The sequence below is a fragment of the Olea europaea genome, chromosome 12 (assembly GCF_002742605.1).
Source record: "Olea europaea var. sylvestris chromosome 12, O_europaea_v1, whole genome shotgun sequence".
NCBI classification, from domain to species: domain Eukaryota; kingdom Viridiplantae; phylum Streptophyta; class Magnoliopsida; order Lamiales; family Oleaceae; genus Olea; species Olea europaea.
The window spans coordinates 29,033,846-29,051,852 of NC_036248.1; positions in this window are offsets into that span (position 1 = coordinate 29,033,846).

Below are 18,007 nucleotides of genomic sequence, written 5' to 3' on the forward strand. Positions count from 1 at the left end.
AAAATGGATGATGAATCCAATAATAATATCTTCTTGATGAAAGAATGAAGAAGATGCATAATAAGTTAGAGTTTGTTAATGGTAAGAAGATATGTTTTTATGTTAACTTTTCAAATACTTTTTCCTTTTTACCAAAATTCATATTACCCTATACAATAATCATATATTCAATTTTTATAATATACAAATTAAATCACCCATCATAACATTAATGCCATTCAAATCGAGTAATTTTGTTGATCTGGACGAGTGATCCGGTCGTCCGGATCTAAACTGGACAATACAAAAGTAGTCGTTATGCGTCAGATTCAAAGCGGACAATTTTTTGACCGTTGAAGAATCTGAATGTTCGGTTGATGATTCGGACTTCCGGATAGACAGAGTATCCCGAGACGCTTTCCTTTGTGTTAATTTTGGTCAATGTAGGCCTTTGAAGGATTTTCTTATTTAATTTCTCTAAGTAAGTGATTTTGTAACAATTGGATCGTCGAGTTGAAATACCTGCCTTTTGAAAAATAACTTTTATGTGACCGTTTTTGTAACTTGAACTTTTCTCGTGTATAAAAATTCTTTTTGAGTTATTGTTGATTCGATGCTAAGAATTAAAGCATTTCACTTTTACAAACGAGTTCAAAGCATCTACATCTAATGTCTCCGTATTTGACATTTGACTTTTTCTTCAAAGCAAGGTTTTTGTCTTTTATGTCCATCAGTTGCCAATTTTGTTTCTATATCGATCTTCAATTTGCAAGTCTCCTGATCTCGATCTTCGTGTCTTCATTTTTATTGATTTTGCAATAATTGCTATAAACACTCGAATTCAATTTATTAGAAATAAACGTAATTTGTTTGTGATAATCAAAACGAGAAGTTAACCATAGGTCAACAATTTTCTCCTTTCTGATTATGACAAAAAAGATAATCCTCAATATAACAACTTGATAAGGAATTGAACAAATTGACAAGGAATTTAAAATTTAATATTTAGCATTTGATGCATATATTCCCCCTATTGTTTTCACATATATTCCCCCAATTTACATACATGTGATAAGTCATATGTTCTTCCTACCATGCATAATCATCTATCTATCTTCTTCCTTTTGTCATAAGAAAAAAATGTATGCGAGAATAGAGATTGAAGGAAGTCGACCATAGCAATGAAATTAAGACACGGATCATTAAGCATTAGAATAATATTATTGAAATTAAATATATTTGAAGTACGACTAAAATATGTTTAATAACAAAAGAAAACTAAGGTGTTGAAGGTGGCGGTGGTGAGAAACGAGCGTAGAAATCGACGAAAAAAGATTTCTGTTGTGCCTGCACTCCACTTGTCGGGCCTAGATATCATTCTGTCGTGCCTGAATCTAATGAAATAAACTGTGGAGACTGTCCACGAAGATGTGAGAGAATTGATGATTAGTGTCTAAAAGTGCTTCAAAGATATATCATTTACAAGGCATTTTACATTCACTTTGTTTAAAAACACTAATGTTAGTCTCTAATTCCAATTCTCATGCCGTAAATTCAATTTCCATAAATACATGGTTAAAAATGCAATTAATTGAAATACGTATTTACATACATGGTGGCATGAGTATTATACATTTGAAAGAGTATCTATTTGATGTATTTCACATGTATTTCTAATTTATTACAAGTGGAGCAAGTGGAGGAAAATAATGTTGAAAAGTCAAAAATAGTGACTGCCTCAAGCAAGAAGCAGCTGTTGGTAAAATAATTATAACTTGAGCTACAGACATTGGATCGAGGTGATTCAAGTTGCGTTGGAAAGATAAGGAACGTTTCTACAACTTTCATGTTTTGAAAGAAGTCAAATTCGTAACACAAGGCAGCCAAAATTATCGTGCAATGTCCAGCTTGTTACCTGCCGGATACAGCTTTACCTGTGAAGCAGCACTTATTGTTTTTGTCATATCTGGAGTTATATAGATCCAATGAACCTGATATTTGAACCAATGGAAAGCTAACTCAAGTGGTAATAATTTTTCTGTTGATCATAAGTCCAAATTAGCTGCAAAATGTATCTGAAAATTGGCATCAAGTTGTATGTTCCAGCTGTCTTGAAGCTGGACAGAAACAAGTTGCATTGCCTACTTGAATTTTGGATGTTCCTTTGCCTATAAAAGGGGACCTTGGCCACGATTTTGAAGCATCAATTCCTCTCCATCATATTCTAGTTTTCTTCATTTTCTTTGTAACATTTCACTATGTATTTCTAAACATTTAGCTAGAGCTAAGGGTGAAACTTTGATGAATGTTTAGTATTGTCTTTGATCTTTCATTTTGTTCTTCAATGTTCATCTTCTTACTTGGTTGAAGTATATGTTCTACAAATGGTTTTGGTTTGTTAAAGACTTTGATTTATTGTTGACAATTTTGGCACAATAAATGCTTAGATAATCTCTACATACCAACAACTTATTTTGACATATTCTCTCAAACAATTATCAAGATCTATCTTTTAGTATATTTGTGGTTAATGTTTTATCTTCCATATGAGATCACTCCTTAGTTGATTTTCATATGAGTTAAATTAAAGATCAAGTGCAATTTCTACTCATTTATCCGAAGTGAATCCCCGATGCTCTAGTGTTCGTCTCAATCGTATTTTCACCAACCGTTCATTACTCACAGAATAGTTTATTTCCTTCCAATTCCCTGTGGTTCGACCTCGGACTTCCGAGATTTACTACTTGTGACAACCTGCACTTGGGTTTGCAACCTTAAAGTTGTAGCAATTGATGTGCCCATTTAGGATATTATATTGATCCTCAATAAACGTGAAGCCGCTACCCGAGGGACTAGGAGCACTAGAGCCTGATATGTGCTGAGGAGGACTCGGAATAGGTGGTACATCATCTCCTTCCTCTTCTTCATCATCCTCAAAAGGTAGAGTCAAGGGACCCAAGGAGAGGTCGAACCCTTCTGGTGCGTCACCCGTTGCCCATGTTCCTCAAAATCTTCATCCATTTAAGAGTTTGGATGTTGATAGTATCGATAGGGCAAAGTTTAACACTAGTTTCATCGAGTTAATTCCCCAAATTGTCACTGAACTTTGCCAAAAGTTTTCAAAAGATAACCGAACTTCGAACTTTTCCTAAATAATCATTGAACTTTGCAAAAAATTTCAAGAAGATCACCAAATCAGTGATGTATGAGGTCACAATTTTTAAAGTTGAGTGAGCGCTTAGGAAATTTTTGCGAAGTTCAATGATTGTTTAGGCAAGTTTTAAAATTCAATGACCTCTTGAGAACTTTTGGCAAAGTTCAGTGACTATTTAGGAAAGTTTTGAAGTTCAGTGACCTCTTAGGAACTTTTGGCAAAGTTTAGTGACTATCTAGGTAATTAGCTCCTAGTTTCGTCAATTAGTGTGACGTTGAAATGTTTAACAATTTTTGAGAAGCATTTCGTAGGATAAAGTTTTAGCGTGACGTAATGAATGAACAAGTGTCATAAGTCCTAGTTGGAAAATCAAGTTTTTGCCCAACGAAAAATGAATCAAGAATGAAGAGATTGAAATTATTCACTTCGTCTCAATGACGTTTTCATGGAAAATTGATATGTGGGATAATATTTTGTAAAATTTAGCATGGAAGACTCAATTGATTAGCACTTAATTTGGTGATATTTTCAATGTTCTTCCCGATGACTTGACGACATACCTTGGAAGGATTATAGCCGTCTAAAGTAGGTTGAGCTTTATAAAGAAGATTTGTAAGTCACACGGTTCGAGCTCGAGAATATCACAAGTTAATGCTTTCGTGATCGTGATGTGTACATTTTTAACTTGACATGTAATCTCGTTGAAATGAGGCGCAACGTGTATTTTTTGATAATTTTTTTTCATTAGGCATGGGTATACGGGTTCTTCCATAGTGGCGACCGATACCCACCCCATATTTTCAAAAATCTTCTAGATGAAATGCAGGTGCTTCATTAAAAAATCAACAAAAGCAACATTTTTACCTATCAAAATGGGTGATTTCTCCAACGGGTTCATTGATATTCGAGCTCCAAATCCATTTCTTTGCCAGAGGAAGGTGGAGGAAGCGTCTAATGGTTTGTTTCATTTGTTTTCCAACCCTTTTGGATCTCGTCATGATGTAAGATTAATCAAATGGAGAAAAAGATGATAGGGTTCAAATTTTTGTGGTTTTGAAGTGTTATAGACAGAATTTTAAATTGTTGTTGAAGAGAGGATATAGAAGTAGTGGGTTTTTGGATTAGATACACAATTGACGAGTTTAATGGTAGAAATAAAGAATATAGAGAGGATCTAAGGAGAGAAGTGGAAGAAATTGAAAAAGAAAGAACTAGTATGCATTTTAAGAGAATTGGTTTCGTGTTGATCCAGACGTCCGGATTGACAGAACTCAAAATGATCTAATCTTTCTGTTAAACCGAACGATGCTGTCTGGACTAGTCTTGACTCTTCTGTATGTTCACCTTTTTTTAAATTATGCAAAGGCAATAGCATAAATCCATTTTAATTATGCACATTGAATTCGTCAATAATGTGGAAACCTCTTCTAATGTATAAGAATCAATCAAGGGCTAGCGGTTTGGTGGAGATATCGGCGAATTGATTTTTCATGTCAATAAATTCTAATGTAATATCTCCCTTTTGTGCATGATCTCGAAGAAAATAATGTCCAATTTCATTATGCTTTGTTCGAGAGTGCAAGACGAGAGTTTTGGACAAGTTAATGGCACTAGTGTTATTACAATAATGGGATTATGATCGTAAGATAAGTGATAATCACTAAAGGTTTGTTTCATCCATAGCACTTGTGCATAGCAACTTATGGTTGAGATATATTCGGCTTCAACGGTAGATAATGCTACGAAATTTTGTTTCTTACAAAACCATGATACTAGTATAAAACCTAGAAAATGATATGCACTGCTAGTGCTTTTTCAATCAAATTGGCAACCGGCCCGATCGACATCCGAATAGCTAAGTAGGTCAATGTGAGTTTTTTTTGGATACCAAAGTCCTAAAGTTCGAGTTTCATTGAGATATCTGAATATTCTTTTTACTGCTTTCAGATGAGATTCCTTCGAATTTGATTGAAATCTAACACATAAGTATACACTAAACATAATATCGGGTCTACTTCTAGTTAAATAAAGAAGGGATCCAATCATACCTCAATATTTAGTTACGTCAACGGGAGTACCTTGATCATCTTTGTCAAGCTTTATGGATGTACTCATCGGAGTGTTCATTGGCTTTAGGTCATCCATTTTGAACCTCTAGAGTATGTTTAATATGTACTTATTTTGATTTATGAATATTCCACCACTTGTTTGTTTAATTTGAAGGCCAATAAAGAACTTAAGTTCTCCCATTATACTCATTTCAATTTTCATACTCATGCATTTTGAAAATTCACAAAGACAAATATTAATTGCACAAAAAATAATGTCATCAACATAAATTTGAATGATAAACATGTCTCCCCTATGAGTTTTAAAACATGTAGTATCTGCTTTTCCAATCAAGAAGCCATTTGTGAGTAGAAATGGGCTCAAACGTCCATATCAAGCTCTAGGAGCTTGTTTTAAATCGTAAAGAGTTTTTCTAAGTTTAAAAATATGATTTGGATACTTGTGATCTTTAAAACTGGGGGTTGCTTAACAAAAACATCTTCTTCAATAAATCTATTTAAAAAGGCGCTTTTAACGTCCATTTGATAAAGAGTGAAATTTTTATGAAAAGCAAAGGGAAGAATCATGTGAATGGGTTCTAACCTAGCAACTAGAAGTTTCCTAATAATCAATGCCTTCTTATTGATTGTAACCTTGGGCCACTAATTTAGCCTTATTACGTATAATAATCCCATTTTCATCTCTTTATTTCTAAAAACTCATTTTGTACCAATTACAGTTTGATCATTTGGGTTAGCAACTAAATTTCAAACATGATTTCTTTCAATTTGATTTAGTTATTCTTGCATTGTTAGTATCCAAAATTCATCAAACTCGGCCTCTTTGAAATTTTTAGTTTCGATTTACAGAATGAACGCACAACTACTTAGATGATTTTTATAATGGGTTCTATTGGTTATACTTTTGGATGGATTGCCTATTATTACTTCCTTTGGATGAGATGAAACAAACTTCCATTCTTTTGGTAGTAAGGGATCACTTTGAACTTCAATTAATTTTTCTCCACTTTCTTGAAAGTTGGGCTCCTCCATTTATTCTTTGTTAGAAGCTTTCTTGTCTTGGTCTTGAATATCCATTTGTTCAAATGGAACTTCTAGACCTACATCATCATCAATACCTTCAACTAATAGATTTCTTTTGTTGAACACGCTATGAGCTTTGCTCGTCGATGAATATCCAAGAAAACTCCAACATCAGATTTTGAATCAAACTTTCTAAAATTTTCTTTTGTGTTCAAAATAAAACATTTGCGACCGAAAACCTTAAAGTAACTAATATTGGGAATTATATTTTTCCAAAGTTCGTAAGGAGTTTTATTTTTCTTTTGACTAATCAAAACTCTATTGATAATATAACAAGCGGTGTTAATAGCTTTGGCCAAAAAATATTTTGGTAGGTCATTTTCATTAAGCATGGTTCTAGCCATGTCTTGCAATGAATGATTCTTCCTTTTTACTACACAATTTTGTTTAGGAGTTCTATGAGTCGAGAAATTATGTTCATATCCATTTCAATTACAAAAATTATCAAAAGCAGCATCATCAAAGTCTTCACCATTATCACTTCTAATAAGTGTAATAGTATAACCTTTTTCGTTTTGAACTTTCTCACAAAATTGCTTAAAAGCTTTTAAGGTGTTTACGAAAATATTCTTTCAATTTAACACACTACAAGTGTACGGTTCGTAACAAGTAATAAAGTGGAATTTAGAGCTCCGAATATCATCCCACAGAGATTGAGTAGTTGAATTTTATCTAATGTAGCCTTTACTGAAACCAATTTATCCAAAATGAAATTTTCTCCCTACGAAAATCCTAATTTAGAGAAAACACTAATTGTGCAATTGTGATGATTGGAATAAACAAATTATGCAAACGATGTTTCAGCAAACTAAAATGCAAAGTAAATGTTGGAACGCAAATTGATTTTATTCAATGAAAATTAAACGCACCAGGATCACGAATTCCCATGCAATAATCACCTTAAACCCTAGTTTTACAATATGACAATACGATTGAATTATTGAAGAATAAATGCTCTTAAATCTATCCAACACTCTCTCTTGAGCAGTATTGAATCTATTCTCATATACCACCAGCCTATATCTCTATGATGGATGCATATATATAAGAAAACATGTGGTTTTGTGAGCACTTAAAGATTCACACAAAGTATAGGGGTATATCTCTATCCTTCATCGGACCCTACGATGATTTCGAATTTATTTCCCTTCTCTCCAATGCAAGAAATAAATCACCACACATCATATAATTACATGCACTTAATTAGGAAAGTCAATTAATGTATATAAATCATTCAAAAAATCAAATACATGTTTTAATATCGAATTGCAAAACTAGAAATCCAAAGATCACATCACATTGTTCATCGATCTAGGGTACACAAATATTTAGCCTAACATGAAGAAAATAATAGAATACATATTTTCTTGAAGATAAAACATGACCAGGTTATGAATTCCCATAAAATCTCGATGATCTTCGTGAAATCCTTCGTTACTCTCGCTCAAAATCTTCTCCGAGATATGTTTTCTTGCCTCCCAATGCGTTCTACCCCGAAATCTGACGAGTCTAGCTTTTTATGTGACCAAAAAGTTTCGATCACCATGCATGCGACAGCATGGAAGGATTACTATGCGGTCGCATAGTAGTACTTCTTTCAAAGATGTCCATTTTGGTCCTTAAACTTTCTTTTCTTCTATATTAACCTCCAATTGGTACATGACTTGATCAAATCCTCGATCAGATCCTCGATCACTCCCTCTGTTCATCTTTTGGATAATTGCATTTTAGTCACTAGCCTTTCGTTTTTCTTCATTTTGGTCTTTTTTCTTGTCTTTCTTCCTCTGATCATCTCGTATTATCCCCGAGTTGATACTTAGCTCATTTGCATTCTCGATTTGCCTTTTAGTTCAACTTTTGGGTATTTGCACTTTGGTCCTTGAACTTTCACTTTGCTTCGTTTCGACCCTTTTTTGAATTTTTTCACGTGAATTCCAGCATGTCCATCAATAAAACCTACGATATACAAATCAAACGAAATAAGCCACAATTTAAACAATTCGCTCGTAATTTAGTCACGTTTGTTAATTAAATAAGTGTATAAAGACGCACTTATCATAAGGCTTAAAAATAAGACCCAAGTAAATTTGGCAAAAGTTTACTGCTAAGCTAGCGGTTCTTGATGGTCCAAAATGATCTATGCAGAGAAGTTGTAATAGTTTTGTAGTTGAAGAGTGTAGTTTAGGTTTGAAAGAATTCTTTACTTGTTTTCCAAATTGACAAGCATCACAAATCCCATCTTTCTCAAATTTTAAATTTGGCAATCATTTATTACTTGAAATTTTTTTAGAGAAGATTCATGCTAACATGACCTAATCTCCTATGCCACAACCAAGTATCCTCTTTCAAACTCCATAAATATTTTTCATGATTTTCAAATTCAATATTTATGATATAAAAATATTTACTATGACTTCCCATAAATACCACCTCTTTTGATGTAGCATCATTAATAAAGCACCTGGAAGAATTGAATTGAATGTTTTAACATTTATCACATAATTGACTTAGCAAATTATGTTTGAGGTTATCGACTAATAAATCATTTCCAATAGAAGGGGGTGAATGGTTACCAAGGTTTTCAATGCCAATAAATTTTCTTTTAGCATTATCTCCAAAAGTGACATGATTTCTATCACCTTTCTTGAAGTTCGACAATAGAGATCAATTTTCTATCATGTGTTTCGAGCATCCGCTATTTAAGAACCATTTGCTCTTTATTTTCTTTGGAACCTACAAGACCGATTTAATTTTTGATTTTTGGTACCCATACAAATTTGGGTCCTTGGTAGTTAGTTTTAGTGGATTCCTGAATCCACTTATGTTAGCTTTCAAAGTATAGCCTCTTTTTAGTTAAACAATTGAATGCAACATGTCCACCCTTATTACAAAAGCTACATGTAATGTTAGAAGTAGAAGAAGTTGAACTTTTAACAAATATGTTTATATTTGTTTCAAGAATGGTTTGCGTCCAATCCCTCATTTGTCAAAGACACATTTTTTATCATGAAGTATTAAGTCAAATTTTTCTTCCCTTGAGTAAATTTATGAATAATTAAGTCCTTGATTTTTTTTCTTTTAGGAAAGCATTTTCTTTAATTAATAAATCATAATTCTCATTTTCTTTTTGATTTTCCAAGATTTTCTTTATTTCATTTTTCAACAAAGATTTTTTTTTTTTTTTTTTTTTTTTAAGGCAAGCTTTTTAAATTATTCAAGCATTTCACCGTAGGAAGTAGATAATTCATCATATGAAGATTTTTTGATAGAATTTACCTCGTCTTCGATCGCCATGAAGCACTTGTTGTCGATTTTATCTTAGCTATCGTTTTCATTGAGGTCATCATCATTACTTTCATCTCATATATCTTGTAGTACCATTTTCTTGATATTTTTCTTTTTGGTTCAGGCACTCTTTTCTTTTGTGATTGGGTTTGTCACAATCGTAGCAAATAATTTTCTTGCTTCTTTCTTCACCTTTTTCTTCCTTCTTTTAGAATTATTGTTTCTAAGATCTCTTCATTTTCTTACAAGAAGGACCATACCGCCGAGCTCTTCACCACTCATGTTGTCACTTGTCGTTCTTCTTCAATTGTCGATTTTAGAACAATTTGGTGCTTAGGAGGCTCATTCGATTTTTCTTTGCTTTTTCTTGTCTTTTCTTTGACTTTGGCATTGTTGAGCTCATAAGTTATTAATGTTCCATAGAGTTATTCCAAAGGATATGTGTTAATATCATTGTTATTCTCTATCAACATTCTCAATGTACTCCAATCTTCCGATAGTGACCTAAGCATTTTACTTAAAAGCTCAGCGTTAGTAAATTTACGATCAAAGCCTTGATGCCATTAACAACATCGTCAAAGCAAGTAATCATGTCAATAATGGGTTCATCTTGTTTTATGAAGAAATTTTCAAATTCCTTAACTAAGAGATACGTTACTAGTGTCGACATCAGAAACTTCTGATGCATGCCAAATATCATATGCGGAATCACATGTACTAATGCGATTGAATTCATTTTTATCCAATGCAAAATAAACTAGATTCCTAGCTCTAGCATTTAGAATAATTTTCTCTTGTCATCTTCATCACATTTTTCTCTAGGTTTAGGAATAATTTGATCCAGTTGGCCATCTATTTTAATGGTCTTGGTAGGCTTATAAGGACCATATTCAACAACTTCCCAAATATATAATTTATAGATTGTATATAAATCATCATCCTAGCTTTCCAATAATTATATGTGTGTCATCAAAGAAAGGACGCCGATTAGTATAGTGCCCCTCTAGAAATTAGAGAGTGTAGTTAGCCATTGCTCAAGATTGTGAATTTTTTTTTTAATTTTTTTTTAAAATTAGCACCTTGCACTGATACCAATTGAAAGCTCAAGAAAGACTAACCCAAGGGGGTGAATTGGTTTTCAAATCTTTTTTTGAAAATTAATTCAATTTCTAAATCAATTTAATTACTAATTAAACAATAAGACAAATATGCACAAATACAAGGCCAAATAAAAACAAGCAATGAGCACAATATAAAAGTGGTAAGTAAAGAGGGAAACGATGCAAATGATATAATTATGGAGGTTCGATTCAAAACAATGATCTACGTCCTCCGTTATCAAGCTCTTCGGCACGGGCAAGGCCTTTTCACTTAATGGATTGACTTATGATACAATCCAATCCTTTACAATGCATTTGGTGACATACGACAAAGAGAATCGATCCTTTGAGCTTTACGAGACCTCAACACGACCTACAATTAAAACAAGAATAAATTTTACAAATGAAATCTTCTCTCTTAATAAATTGTATAGTCAAAATTAAGTACCAATAAAGAGGTAGGCTAACACTCTAATATATAGCAATGAATATAGTTCACGTGTTAGAATAGAAAACTTTTTATGAGAAAAATAAATTTCAATAATTTGATTCACTCAAAAAGTTTTTCAAGAAGTAAACAATTTGATCTTTTGAATAAAGAAAAATAACGTAGTTGGGAGTTCAATGCTCTTGAAAAGTTATTGATGAATGAAGAGTTGATTTGGATGTCAGAATCTGAATTGGGCAGTGCAAAAGTAACCATTATATGTCATATTCCAAACGGCCAATTTTTTTACCGTTGAGGAATTCGGACGTTCGATTGACAATCCATAAGTCCAGATGGACAGAGTGTCTCCAGACACTTTCCTTCATGATAATTTTGATCAATGTAGGATCTTAAAGGACTTTCTTATTTAATTTCTCAAAATAAGTGATTTTGTAACAATTGGATCGTTGAGTTGAAATACTTGCCTTTTGAAAAATAACTTTTATGCGATTGTTTTTGTAAATTGAATTTTTCTTATGCATAATAATTCTTTTTATGCTATGCTAAGAATTAAAGTATTTCACCTTTACAAACGAGTTCAAAGCATCTAAGTTTTATGTCTCGGTATTCGACGTTTGACCTTTTCTTCAAGCCAATTTGACTTGAGTTCTCGATTTTTGTCTTTAAATCCATCAATTCCAATTTTGTTTCTATATCGATCGTCAATTTGAAGTCTTTAGATCTTGATCTTCATGTCTTCATTTTTATCTATTTTGCAATAATCGCTATAAACACTCAAATTTAATTTGTTAGAAATAAACGTAATTTATTTTTGATAATCAAAACAAGAAGTTAGCCACATGTCAATAGGCCATGCATAGGATGGTAGCCTAACTAAGTCTGGATAATCCAAATAACTTGACTTAAGAGGATCTTCTCATCATTCAACCCGTTGAAACAACTAAAGAAGAAGAGAATGGAAAGACCGAGGAAATAATTAAGAAGGAGCCAAATAAATCATCAGCATTAAGATGGAATTAACATGCAATCTTCCTACTTTATGGATTTTTTTATTGAAGCTGACAAAGTGATTGAAGTATTTATAGTTGTGTTTGAATTTGGTAATTTAGGTTATTCATATGATGTGGGAAATGACAAAGTAAGAGTTTGGAGAATAATTAAAGTTTGGTGTTGGGTCAACCTACTAAGCAGGATCTCAAATGTAATATTCAAAGTGCCATAAAACAGTTGTGTAAAAGTTAGTCTAGGACTATAAATAAGCACTTAATGGAAAAAAAATCCTTATTCTTTCCATTTTTATTTTAGTAATTACATTGCATATAATGACTTAAGATTGTATTTACTATTTAGGAACTCTTAGTTATTGTCAAATTTACGATTTTGAATATTTAAGGGTCGTATTCATAGGTTCACAATCATGTAAAATTTTCCCTCATCCCATATATCTACACTAAAATTATCTTTAACTTGTGTCATTGTATTTGTAATTTCTTTCTCTTTTTTCTTTTAAGGTATGAAGATTATATTTTGCAAAATGAACAAATGAGTAAAGAAGAAAGATTGAAGACCAAGTGCTAATATTGAGGCATCATCATATAAATGACACATTTTCTAATCTTTATGAGCATATTTTGTGCAAAAATGATGTACATTTTAAGTTTGGGGTGTAACTTAGTTATTTGTTTGTTTGTGTGATATGCATAAAAAAATTCAAAAATTGGAAAGAATGAAAAAATTCAAAAATAACCGCTAATAAATATGATTATTTAGTATTGTTTATGGCTATGAACTTTGAATATGTGATGTAACATTTTTGTTAATTTGATAATTATTCATGTGCGATTTGATATGTTTTATGCACGATATTATGATTGTTATATGTGTTTGAATTGTTTATATTGACAGCATTACCTATGAAAATTATAAAACAACTTCAATACTTGTGGAAGTTCGGTGATGTCATCTAATGCGTTTATATTTTATTTGTTTGCTTATGTAATTAGTAGATAATTTTGCTTGGGACTAACAATAGTTTAAGTTTGGAATGTGATAAGTGCATATTATGTACTAATTTGGGCTTTTATTCTTATTTATTTATTGCTAAACCACGCGGATAGCTATTTAATTTAAGTAAATATGATTAATTATAGGTAAAATCCAAATTTTGATTCAATTGGAGTGAGAAAGCATTTTGGAGCTTAATTGAGGTTTATTCAGAACAAATGAAAATCATCTAGATTGCACATGATCAATTAGAAAAATTAATGGAACATTTTGAAGAAATTAATAAGTATCGAGAGTTAAATTCAATAATTTAAAAAGTTTGGAAACTAAATTGTCAACTTTTGAAACCTGCGTTGAATTAATTATCAATGATTTTGGAATGAAGTAGATTAAATTGTGAATATTAGAAGATAAAGGATCAAAATTGTGCATAGGAAGGAGTCGATTGAAACAAAATCGATTGATCTTAAGAGTTTTGGAACATTTTGATGTGTGCTTTCATGATCTATTGTAGGTTAGGTGACATGGTAATAAAAAACAATTTGTGTAACTTAAAGGAATCAAAGAGTGATGATGATATGAATCGAGGAGTGCCAAGAAGGTAAGAAAAAATGAATCAAAGCAGAAAATAGAAAAAAAGTAACAAAATAGGTAGAGACTTGCGCCTAGGCACCACTTGAGCCCAGAAGAGTAGAAAAATGACAAAGATCTGGGCCTAGGAGCTACATCCATAGTGCCTATGCGTTCCCAAGTTTTAACTAGTTGCATACTGCACCGTGAAAATTCAGGTCTAATTCAACTTTTAAAAGTCCGATTTAACCACAACTCGTCTATGACTACAAGGGGCATAAAAACAACCTTTGAGGGGACTTTTCAACTACACTTTGACGAGACAAAAGCAAGAGATCAAGTAAGAGAGCGAGAGAAACATCAAGAAGAAGATTGATCAAAGCTCCAAAACAGTTTCTCTCTTTTCTTCTTTATGATCTTGTTTATGAATTCTAGATTTTCTTATTCTACAATCATGAACTAAATCTTATATATTGGGTTAGATGTAATCTAAACTTGATATTATCTTTTGATTTTTTAAAATTAATTCTTTGAGGTTTTCCATTAAATTTATTTGTGTTATTTGTATTCAATGCTTTCAATTAATTGACCGTTAATTGAATGATTTGATTGTTTATGTTTTAGAACTTGAAAGAGGGAACCTTATAATTAAATCTTAGAATAATACAGCCTGCGAAATTATAGTTTTCGAGGGATAATATAATTCCTTTGAAGCCATTCCACATAAGAACCTTAAAACTTGATTATTCTTGGATTTTAATTCGAAATAGAGATATTGGATTTAATTTCTAGGAATATTTTTACTTGGCAATCGAGAGAGGGAGTAGAATCACATTATGGTAAGTGCTTATAAACTTGAGAAAATTCATTAGAGATAACTATATAATTGAGAAATATAGTCGATAGTTAGACGAAACCATAATCCCAAACTTTCTCATATAGATTAATTCTTTTGAGTATAAAATCATTGGGTTCATCACAATATTCACCTTAGAATCAAATAAACATTGGTAATACAAATTCGATCGTCTAGATAAAATAAGGGCAATTCAATTATAGTACTTAGTATGAAATTGATATTCAATCCATATGGGTTCGATATGCTAACTTAACGGTTATATTATACAACTTGATACCGTGTGTTGCAATATAATTGTGGTATAGCAAACATGTAATACGGACCAAAATGGAGGGAATAGCAAACTTGTGCTTTAGGATTGCAAAGAAAACTTGTGCTTTGAAGTAGAAAGAAAATGAGTGTATTTTGTGGTTGCAACCTTTATCAAGGTGCGATTTTATGGAATAAAATGTCATATTCGCTATTGTTTCCTATTTTAAATCAACATTTTCTTGGAAAGCAATTAGGGCATGATTTTTAAACTGATGTTGGGGACCATCAATACATACCCTCATCCAATAATTAAAAGAGGTTTGTGGGTATTCAATATGCGAAATCATTCAAGCAAAAAATGAGCTCTTTGGATAAAAATTCCATGTATCTTGCAAAAAGGAGAATGAAGAAGGAAGCTTTTGAACATCTATTCCCAGTTTTTTATAAACTTTGGAGAAGTTTTTATTGTAAAGCACATATGCACATACATTCATACATTAATCAACAGCTGGCTATTCGAGAGTATGTCCGTCCAGTTGTCATCAAAAATTACTCGAGTATTGCACGACAAACTATTGTGGCAAACAACTTTGAAATGAAGCCTAAATTGATTAGAACAGGTGATTTGGAATCGATTTGGAGAATCTTTTTCAACTTAGCTCAATTGTGGGGTTTTTATTGTAAAGCACATATGCACATACATTCATACATTAATCAACAGCTGGCTATTCGAGAGTATGTCCGTCCAGTTGTCACCAAAAATTACTCGAGTATTGCACGACAAACTATTGTGGCAAACAACTTTGAAATGAAGCCTAAATTGATTAGAACAGGTGATTTGGAATCGATTTGGAGAATCTTTTTCAACTTAGCTCAATTGTGGAGTGAGATTGGACAATTCATACAAACTAAATTTGAACCATTTAATGAGGCCTTTTAGAGATTCGAAGAGTTACTTAGAAGATGTCCTCCGTATGTTTATCAAAATTGGATGTAGATGAGATATTTTACAATGCATTCAATGGTTAGACACGAACTATAGTTGATGTTGCAACAAGTGGTACCTTGATGTCAAAAACTGCAAATGATGTTAATTCCTTATTGGACAAAATAGCCACCAACAATTATCAATGGCCAAGTGAGCATTCAAGTGGAAAGAAAATTGTTGATCTCTATGAAGTGGATACTATTACAACTCTTGTAGCTCAAACGTCATTGCTTACTAGCCAAATAGCTGCACTAACAATACAAAAACTTAGCAGAGACCAGATGAGGCTGTGGTTGCTTCTACACTAAACCAAAAGATTGACATGTAGAGGAAATAGGTTCTATGTGTAAACAACTAAAATTTTAACCAAAGATGGAGTAACTCATCAAACTACTATCATCCAAGGTTGCAAAACTATAAGAATCCATCTTATGGCAATACCAGGAATGTGCTGCAACCTCTTTTTAGGTTCAATAATCAGGTTTCTAAAGAAAAGCTATCATTGGAGGATATCTTGGGAACTTTATTTCAAAGAATAGCGCGAGGTCAATAAAAATAAGTTAAGGCTAAACAACATTGAAAGTCATATGACCAACATGGGGCCATAGTGAAATCTCTTAAGGTACAGAGTGGTCAACTAGCTACTACAATAAACTCTCAAACCGGAAAAAAATCTCCTAGTGATACCAAAGTAAACCCAAGCGAACATTGCAATGCCATCACATTGAGAAGTGGTAAGGAGATTGGAGAGAGTAAAATGAAAGAAGATGTAGTTTCTACATTGGAATCCAAACAAGAGACAGAGAAGTAGGTTGCAGAGCAAGGAATCCAAGCTCCTAAGCGTAACTCAATCTCATGCCCAGATATTCTACCAATCTTGAAGCCACCACTACCACATCCATAGAGATTTTAAGGAAAAATTTTGATGCACAATTTGCAAAATATCTAGAAGTTTTCAAAAAATCCATATAAACATTCATTTTGCAGAAGCTTTGGCACAAATGTCAAACTAAGCCAAATTCTTGAAAAAAAGTAATCTCAAAGAAGAAAAAGTTGGAGGAGCATAGAAAGTGAAGCTAATAAAAGAATGTAGTTCCATTCTCCAGAAGAAGCTCCCTTGGACACTAAAGGGTCCAGGCAGCTTTACAATTCCATGCACAATTAGTAGTTCTACTATTGAAAAAACACTATGTGATCTTAAGGCTAGCACCAATTTGATGTCTCCTTTTGTATTTAAGAAGTTAGGTCTTGGAGAAGTGAAACTGGTTGCCATCACTTCACAACTTGTTGATAGATCTCATGCATACCTATAGGCATCGTTTAAGATGTGTTGACTAAGTTGATAAATTCATCTTTCAGGCCGACTTTGTAGTGTTAGACATGGAATAAGATTAAGAGATATTATTGATCCTTGGCAGACCATTTTTGGCAACTGTGAGAGTTCTGATTGATGTACAGGGAAGATAACTCATGCTTCAAGTTAATAAGAGCAAGTCATATTCAACACAAATCAAACTAAAAATTCCTTGAGAACGTCGATACTTGTCTCCAATCAATTGATGCAGTTGTAGGGGAAAAATGTAAGAAAGAATTGTCCGATGACCTTCTAGAGCAGTATATTGCAAATAGGTCTTCAAGTATTGATATAACTATTTCTGGAAGTTACATAGAGAGCAGGGAAATGGGTAATGTTATATTGGCTTGTGAAGCTTTGGCACTCAAAAGTGATAAGAACTATAAAGAAGATCCTTTAAAACCTACCAACGTTGTCGAATCAAAGGAAGTTTTGAGTACTATACTAGAGTTGAAGCCGCCTCATGATCCTCATTGCTATGCTCTTTTGGAGAAAAAATTTAAGAGAAGGAAGTCGAGTTGTGATTTGAAAGTAGCAAGTGCAAAATCACTTTTGCAACATGATAAAATGAAGTTTTAAAGTGATATTTGGAAAAAGGCAAAAGTCTACAAAGAACTAAATAGTCATTTGCATGAAAAGCCAAGGAAAAAGTTGTTTCTAGGACAACAAAAACTTCTCTATAATTCCCGTTGGAAGTTGCTCCTGAATAGGCTCAATTTGTGATGGCCAGGAACCATTAACCATGAACAACATACTTCCTTTTGGCGCTTGAAGTTGAAGGGCAAGAATGAATTCAAATTTCAAAATATGGAAGAAGTGCCTTTTGAAGACCCAACCTAAGGCATTCCAATAACGTCAAGCT